The sequence below is a fragment of the Oncorhynchus gorbuscha genome, linkage group LG01 (genome assembly GCF_021184085.1).
Source record: "Oncorhynchus gorbuscha isolate QuinsamMale2020 ecotype Even-year linkage group LG01, OgorEven_v1.0, whole genome shotgun sequence".
In the NCBI taxonomy this organism is placed as follows: Eukaryota; Metazoa; Chordata; class Actinopteri; order Salmoniformes; family Salmonidae; genus Oncorhynchus; species Oncorhynchus gorbuscha.
Genome location: NC_060173.1, coordinates 6,584,196 through 6,591,695, shown reverse-complemented (window position 1 = coordinate 6,591,695; position 7,500 = coordinate 6,584,196). Strand labels below are relative to the sequence as shown.

At 46.6% G+C, this 7,500-nt stretch overlaps 1 protein-coding gene across 1 annotated transcript in view; it reads right to left on the bottom strand.

Annotated features, from left to right (window-relative positions):
- Positions 1 to 7,500, bottom strand: part of LOC124032118 (homeobox protein aristaless-like 4) — a 57,469-nt gene that overhangs the window by 33,186 nt on the left and 16,783 nt on the right. The window lies entirely within an intron of this gene.

The window sequence follows — 7,500 nt, the reverse complement described above, 5'->3', positions numbered from 1 at the left end:
CTACCCACCTAACTAGCTAACTAACTAACTAGCCACCCACTTAACTAGCTAGCTAACTAACTAACTACCCACCACTTAGCTAACTAATTAACTAACTAGCTACCCACCTAACTAGCTAACTAACTAACTAGCTACCCACCTAACTAGCTACATATCTAACTACCTACCCACATAACTAGCTAACTAACTAACTAACTAACTAACTAGCTACCCACCTAACTAGCTAACTATCTATATATCTAACTACCCACCCACCCACCTAACTAGCTAACTATCTTTATATCTAACTACCCACCCACCCACCTAACTAGCGAACTATCTATATATCTAACTACACACCCACCTAACTAGCTAACTATATATATATCTAACTACCCACCCACCTAACTAGCTAGCTAACTAACTACCTACCTACCTACCCACCCACCCACCCACCCACCCACCCACCCACCCACCCACCTAACTAACTATCTGTCTATCTACCTAACTACCCACCCAACTGACTAACTAACTAACTACCTATCTAGCTAACTGGTCCACCTCCAAGCCCAGAGGTCTCTCTGCTCACCATCCCTTTAGCAGTCTCTATATGGGGTGGTATTACATCATCCCTTCTTTCCCGGGAATGCTTTTGAAAGTTCAAAGGTCGCTCTACGGGCGAGTTTAAAAAGAGATTCAGAGGAGAAATCTGCTTCTCTGTTTGACGGGTATGTCACAACAACACTCTTTCCCTGTGACACAACCCCTCCGCCTCATGTTACTCAACAAACCCCATCTGAATTATGAACAATACAAAACCTGCCCAATCCCACCCATTTGTATTTATTTAAGTTGACAGCCTACCCCCGGCCAAACCCAGGCGAAGCTGGGCCAATTGTGCGCAGCCTGATGGGACTTCCAATCCCAACCGGATGTGATACAGCCTGGATTTGAACCAGGGACAGTATATCTTGCAACTGAGATGCAGTGCCTAAGATCGCTGCGCCACTCAGGAGCCTTGTGTATCAAGGCAACCACGCTACACACACCCGTACGCACGCACAGACACACACACACACACATACATAAACACACACACCTCCTCTCAGACATAAACAATATTATGTTTGTCACTTGACATTTCGATATCCTCCATTTCGTGACAGACTCTGGTCCTGTTAGCTAAAATATGATGTTTTTTGCTTCATTTTTAGGTCGACCTAGATGATGAATAAATCATAACCTTCTCCTTCTGCTTTGATAAACAAGCAGCTGTGTGGATAAATAAACGGAAGGGTTCTGCTTCTAGAATAAGTAGAGGGGTTCTGGAACTTGTGGTTTGAGGTTCTGGTAGAACACGCCTAGCTAACAGTACTCTCTGTTCAGACTGAATCTCTGCATTTCCTGGCCATGGTGCGCTCTTATCCTGGGTAGTGTTCAGTAGGGCTTCAAGAGTTTTAAAACGTTTTAAAACTGCAAACTGTACACCTTCAGCTCAGGAGTCTGAAAGGAATATCAATACGCTTTAGTGAGAAACACTTGTGTGTGTCAGAGTTAATAAGATCATAGGCATAGTTTAGCAGTGACAGAGGCAGTTAGCGAGGCGTGTGCTACTTGCGTTGTTTGTTTTCCTGGATTAGCAGGCCTCTGGCTAACTATGGCTAACAGGCTCTGGTTAAACCCACCTTGAGATGTCAACAGTCACCCCTGTCTGCCATAACAACACCCCTGTTTATCATAACAACACCCCTGTTTATCATAACAACACTCACGTCTACCATAACAACACCCCTGTTTATCATAACAACACCCTGTCTACCATAACAACACCCCTGTTTATCATAACAACACCCTGTCTACCATAACAACACCCCTGTTTATCATAACAACACCCTGTCTACCATAACAACACCCCTGTTTACCATAACATAACAACACCCCTGTCTACCATAACAACACTCCTGTCTACCATAACAACACCCCTGTCTACCATAACATAACAACACCCCTGTCTACCATAACAACACTCCTGTCTACCATAACATAACAACACTCCTGTCTACCATAACATAACAACACTCCTGTCTACCATAACAACACCCCTGTCTACCATAACATAACAACACCCCTGTCTACCATAACAACACCCCTGTCTACCATAACAACACTCCTGTCTACCATAACATAACAACACCTCTGTCTACCAAAACATAACAACACCCCTGTCTACCATAACAACACCCATATCTACCATAACAACACCCCTGTCTACCATAACAACACCCCTGTCTACCATAACAACACCCCTGTCTACCATAACAACACTCCTGTCTACCATAACAACACCCATATCTACCATAACATAACAACACCCCTGTCTACCATAACAACACCCCTGTCTACCATAACAACACCCCTGTCTACCATAACAACACTCCTGTCTACCATAACATAACAACACTCCTGTCTACCATAACAACACCCCTGTCTACCATAACAACACTCCTGTCTACCATAACAACACCCCTGTCTACCATAACAACACCCCTGTCTACCATAACAACACTCCTGTCTACCATAACATAACAACACCCCTGTCTACCATAACATAACAACAGCCCTGTCTACCATAACATAACAACACCCCTGTCTACCATAACAACACCCATATCTACCATAACAACACCCCTGTCTACCATAACAACACCCCTGTCTACCATAACAACACCCCTGTCTACCATAACAACACTCCTGTCTACCATAACAACACCCATATCTACCATAACATAACAACACCCCTGTCTACCATAACAACACCCCTGTCTACCATAACAACACCCCTGTCTACCATAACAACACTCCTGTCTACCATAACATAACAACACTCCTGTCTACCATAACAACACCCCTGTCTACCATAACAACACTCCTGTCTACCATAACAACACCCCTGTCTACCATAACAACACCCCTGTCTACCATAACAACACTCCTGTCTACCATAACATAACAACACCCCTGTCTACCATAACATAACAACAGCCCTGTCTACCATAACATAACAACACTCCTGTCTACCATAACAACACCCCTGTCTACCATAACAACACTCCTGTCTACCATAACAACACCCCTGTCTACCATAACAACACCCCTGTCTACCATAACAACACTCCTGTCTACCATAACATAACAACACCCCTGTCTACCATAACATAACAACAGCCCTGTCTACCATAACAACACCCCTGTCTACCATAACATAACAACACCCCTGTCTACCATAACAACACCCCTGTCTACCATAACAACACCCCTGTCTACCATAACAACATCCCTGTCTACCATAACAACAGCCCTGTCTACCATAACATAACAACACCCCTGTCTACCATAACAACACCCCTGTCTACCATAAAAACACCCCTGTCTACCATAACAACATCGCTGTCTACCATAACAACACCCCTGTCTACCATAACATAACAACACTCCTGTCTACCATAACAACACCCCTGTCTACCATAACAACACTCCTGTCTACCATAACAACACCCCTGTCTACCATAACAACACCCCTGTCTACCATAACAACATTCCTGTCTACCATAACATAACAACACCCCTGTCTACCATAACATAACAACAGCCCTGTCTACCATAACAACACCCCTGTCTACCATAACATAACAACACCCCTGTCTACCATAACAACACCCCTGTCTACCATAACAACACTCCTGTCTACCATAACATAACAACACCCCTGTCTACCATAACATAACAACAGCCCTGTCTACCATAACAACACCCCTGTCTACCATAACATAACAACACCCCTGTCTACCATAACAACACCCCTGTCTACCATAACAACACCCCTGTCTACCATAACAACATCCCTGTCTACCATAACAACAGCCCTGTCTACCATAACATAACAACACCCCTGTCTACCATAACAACACCCCTGTCTACCATAAAAACACCCCTGTCTACCATAACAACATCGCTGTCTACCATAACAACACCCCTGTCTACCATAACATAACAACACTCCTGTCTACCATAACAACACCCCTGTCTACCATAACAACACTCCTGTCTACCATAACAACACCCCTGTCTACCATAACAACACCCCTGTCTACCATAACAACACCCCTGTCTACCATAACATAACAACACCCCTGTCTACCATAACAACACCCCTGTCTACCATAACAACACCCCTGTCTACCATAACAACATCCCTGTCTACCATGACAACAGCCCTGTCTACCATAACATAACAACACCCCTGTCTACCATAACAACACCCCTGTCTACCATAAAAACACCCCTGTCTACCATAACATCGCTGTCTACCATAACAACACCCCTGTTTACCATAACATAACAACACCCCTGTCTACCATAACAACACCCCTGTCTACCATAACAACACCCCTGTCTACCATAACAACATCCCTGTCTACCATAACAACAGCCCTGTCTACCATAACATAACAACACCCCTGTCTACCATAACAACACCCCTGTCTACCATAACAACACCCCTGTCTACCATAACATAACAACACCCCTGTCTACCATAACATAACAACACTCCTGTCTACCATAACAACACCCCTGTCTACCATAACAACACCCCTGTCTACCATAACAACACCCCTAAAATCCCGCCTCTATCAAGTAAACCCTTCTTCAGAACTCCACCTGTTGGGAGTTCATGACCTCATGTATTAACTGAAGCGGGTCAACCCGTCTATTAGTGGCTAAATCCCAAATCGTCAGCTTCCACCTCGACCCTCCTTTTGAGCTAGTTCCTCTGTCTTTTGTGTGGAGTGACTTTTATCTTATTAATATCAAAACTTCTGAAGTTGAGAACTCAATTCTTGATATTGCAGACCAAAATCATGATGTTGAAAACAAAACATAAACTCAAAAGTATTGATAGCATATATATATATATATATATATATATATATTTCAAGGAAATAATTTTGAAATAAGCTAACATTTCAGTTGTAATGAAGGCAAAAAAACACATTCTGTGAATCATTTTCTAGGATAATTCAATGATAATAATAATAAATAATTTGATCGGGATCAAATGCCACCTCATTTAACGGCATGTTTTTATTTTGTGGGGGGGTGGGGGGGGGGGCAGTTACAAGTTACAAGTTCTGCATCATCTATGCCAACCTCTCAACCCCACCTGCATGGATTTAATGTATATACTATCTCTCTACTTCCTGATGTGCTTTTACATAGTACGGAGGTAAGCTCCCCTCATCCACCACATGGAACCCACTTGGGTGATGCACACCAAACATCTTGTGCCCAAAACACTCACCACACATCGGCTAGCATGGTGGAGAGGTGAGGCATGATCTCTGCCACAATTAGTGGTGAGTGGGATGATGAGGTGGCCATGATCTCTGCCACAATTATTGGTGAGTGGGATGATGAGGTGGCCATGATCTCTGCCACAATTATTGGTGAGTGGGATGATGAGGTGGCCATGATGGTCATTTAGCCAGGAAACTGAGGTTAACACCCCTTAGTCGTATATTTCTTTAGAAGAATGAGGACATCCATTTAACATCCCAGAGATGGCTACACAGGGGTAACATCACCTCTCTGCCACACTGGGATTTGAACTTTAAGAATAGAGGGGAGAACAACCCCAACTGACACTCCATCACCACTTCCAGCACCATCTGTTTTCCCATCCAGGACTGGCTCTGCTTAGCTTCAGAGGCAAACCATCAGTGGGATGCAGGGTGCTGCTGGAATCAATGTGTCAGAACTTGAAACGTCAGCTAAAGAAACGTCCAGGGTAACATAACCAGAGATAGGGACAGAGACAGTAAAAGAGGGAGTTTGCACTTGATCGCTATCGTGTTGCCCCGCCCTGACCTTAGAGAGACGTTTTATTTCTCTATTTGGTTAGGTCAGGGTGTGATTTGGGGTGGGCATTCTATGTTTTCTATTTCTTTGTTTTTGGCCGAGTGTGGTTCCCAATCAGAGGCAGCTGTCTATCGTTGTCTCTGATTGGGAATCATACTTAGGCAGCCTTTTTTCCCATCATATGTTGTGGGTAATTATTTATTTTCTGTGTGTGTTTGTGTGCGCCACGGTTGCGTCACGCTCGGTTTCTGTTTACCTGTTTTTTTGTGAAGGTTTCACTTTATTAAAGATGTGGAACTACAAGCACGCTGCACCTTGTCTCATCTATGACAGGAAGCTTGAAGACAGGGAACGTGACAGAACCACAACCACAAAAAGACCCAGCAGTTTGCGCCAACCTGGAGGACGAGCTGGACCGGGGAGGAGAGATTGGCGGAGTCAGGGTTTAGACATGAGCCAACTCCCCATGCTTACTGTGGAGAGCATGTGACCGGTCAGGCACCGTGTTATGCTGTGATGTGCACTGTGTCTCCAGTGAGCATTCACAGGCCGGTGCTCTCTGTGCCAGCGCCTCGCATTTGCCGGGCGAAAGTAAGCATCCAGCCAGGACGGGTTGTGCCAGCTCCACGCTGGAGACCTCCGGTGCGCCTCCACGGCCCAGTGTATCCGATGCCTGCTCCACGCACCAGGCTTCCAGTTTGTCTCCCCAGTCCGGTGAGACCTGTTCTGGCTCCACGTACGAAGTCTCCAGTGATGATCCATGGCACGAAGCCTCCAGTTTGTCTCCCCAGCCTGGTAAGCCCTGTGGCAGCTCCACACACCAGGCTTCCAGTACATCTCCTCAGTCCGGTGAGACCTGTTCTGGCTCCACGTACGAAGTCTCCAGTGATGATCCATGGCACGAAGCCTCCAGTTTGTCTCCCCAGCCTGGTAAGCCCTGTGGCAGCTCCACACACCAGGCTTCCAGTTTGTCTCCCCAGTCCGGTGAGACCTGTTCTGGCTCCACGTACGAAGTCTCCAGTGATGATCCAGGGCACGGATCCTCCAGCGACGGTCCCCAGTCCATAGCCTGCAGCGAGGGTCCCTAGTCCGGAGCCTGCAGCGAGGGTCCCTAGTCCGGAGCCTGCAGCGAGGGTCCCTAGTCCGGAGCCTGCTGCGAGGGTCCCCATTCCAGAGCCTACAGCGATGGTCCCCAGTCCAGAGCCTCCAGCAACGGTCCGGAGCCTGCAGCAAGGGTCCCTAGTCCGGAGCCTACAGCGACGGTCCCCAGTCCGGAGCCCGCAGCGACGGTCCCCAGTCCGGAGCCTACAGCGACGGTCCCCGGTTCCATGGAAGCGGAGGGATCAGCGTGCAGAGCGGGGGCTACGTCCCGAACCGGAGCCGTCCCTGAGGATAGATGCCCACCCGGACCCTCCCCTATAGAGTCAGGTTTTGCGGCCGGAGTCCGCACCTTTGGGGGGGGGGGTACTGTCACGCTCTGACCTTAGAGAGACGTTTTATTTCTCTATTTGGTTAGGTCAGGGTGTGATTTGGGTGGGCTTCTATGTTTTCTATTTCTTAGTTTTTGGCCGAGTGTGGTTCCCAATCAGAGGCAGCTCTCTATCG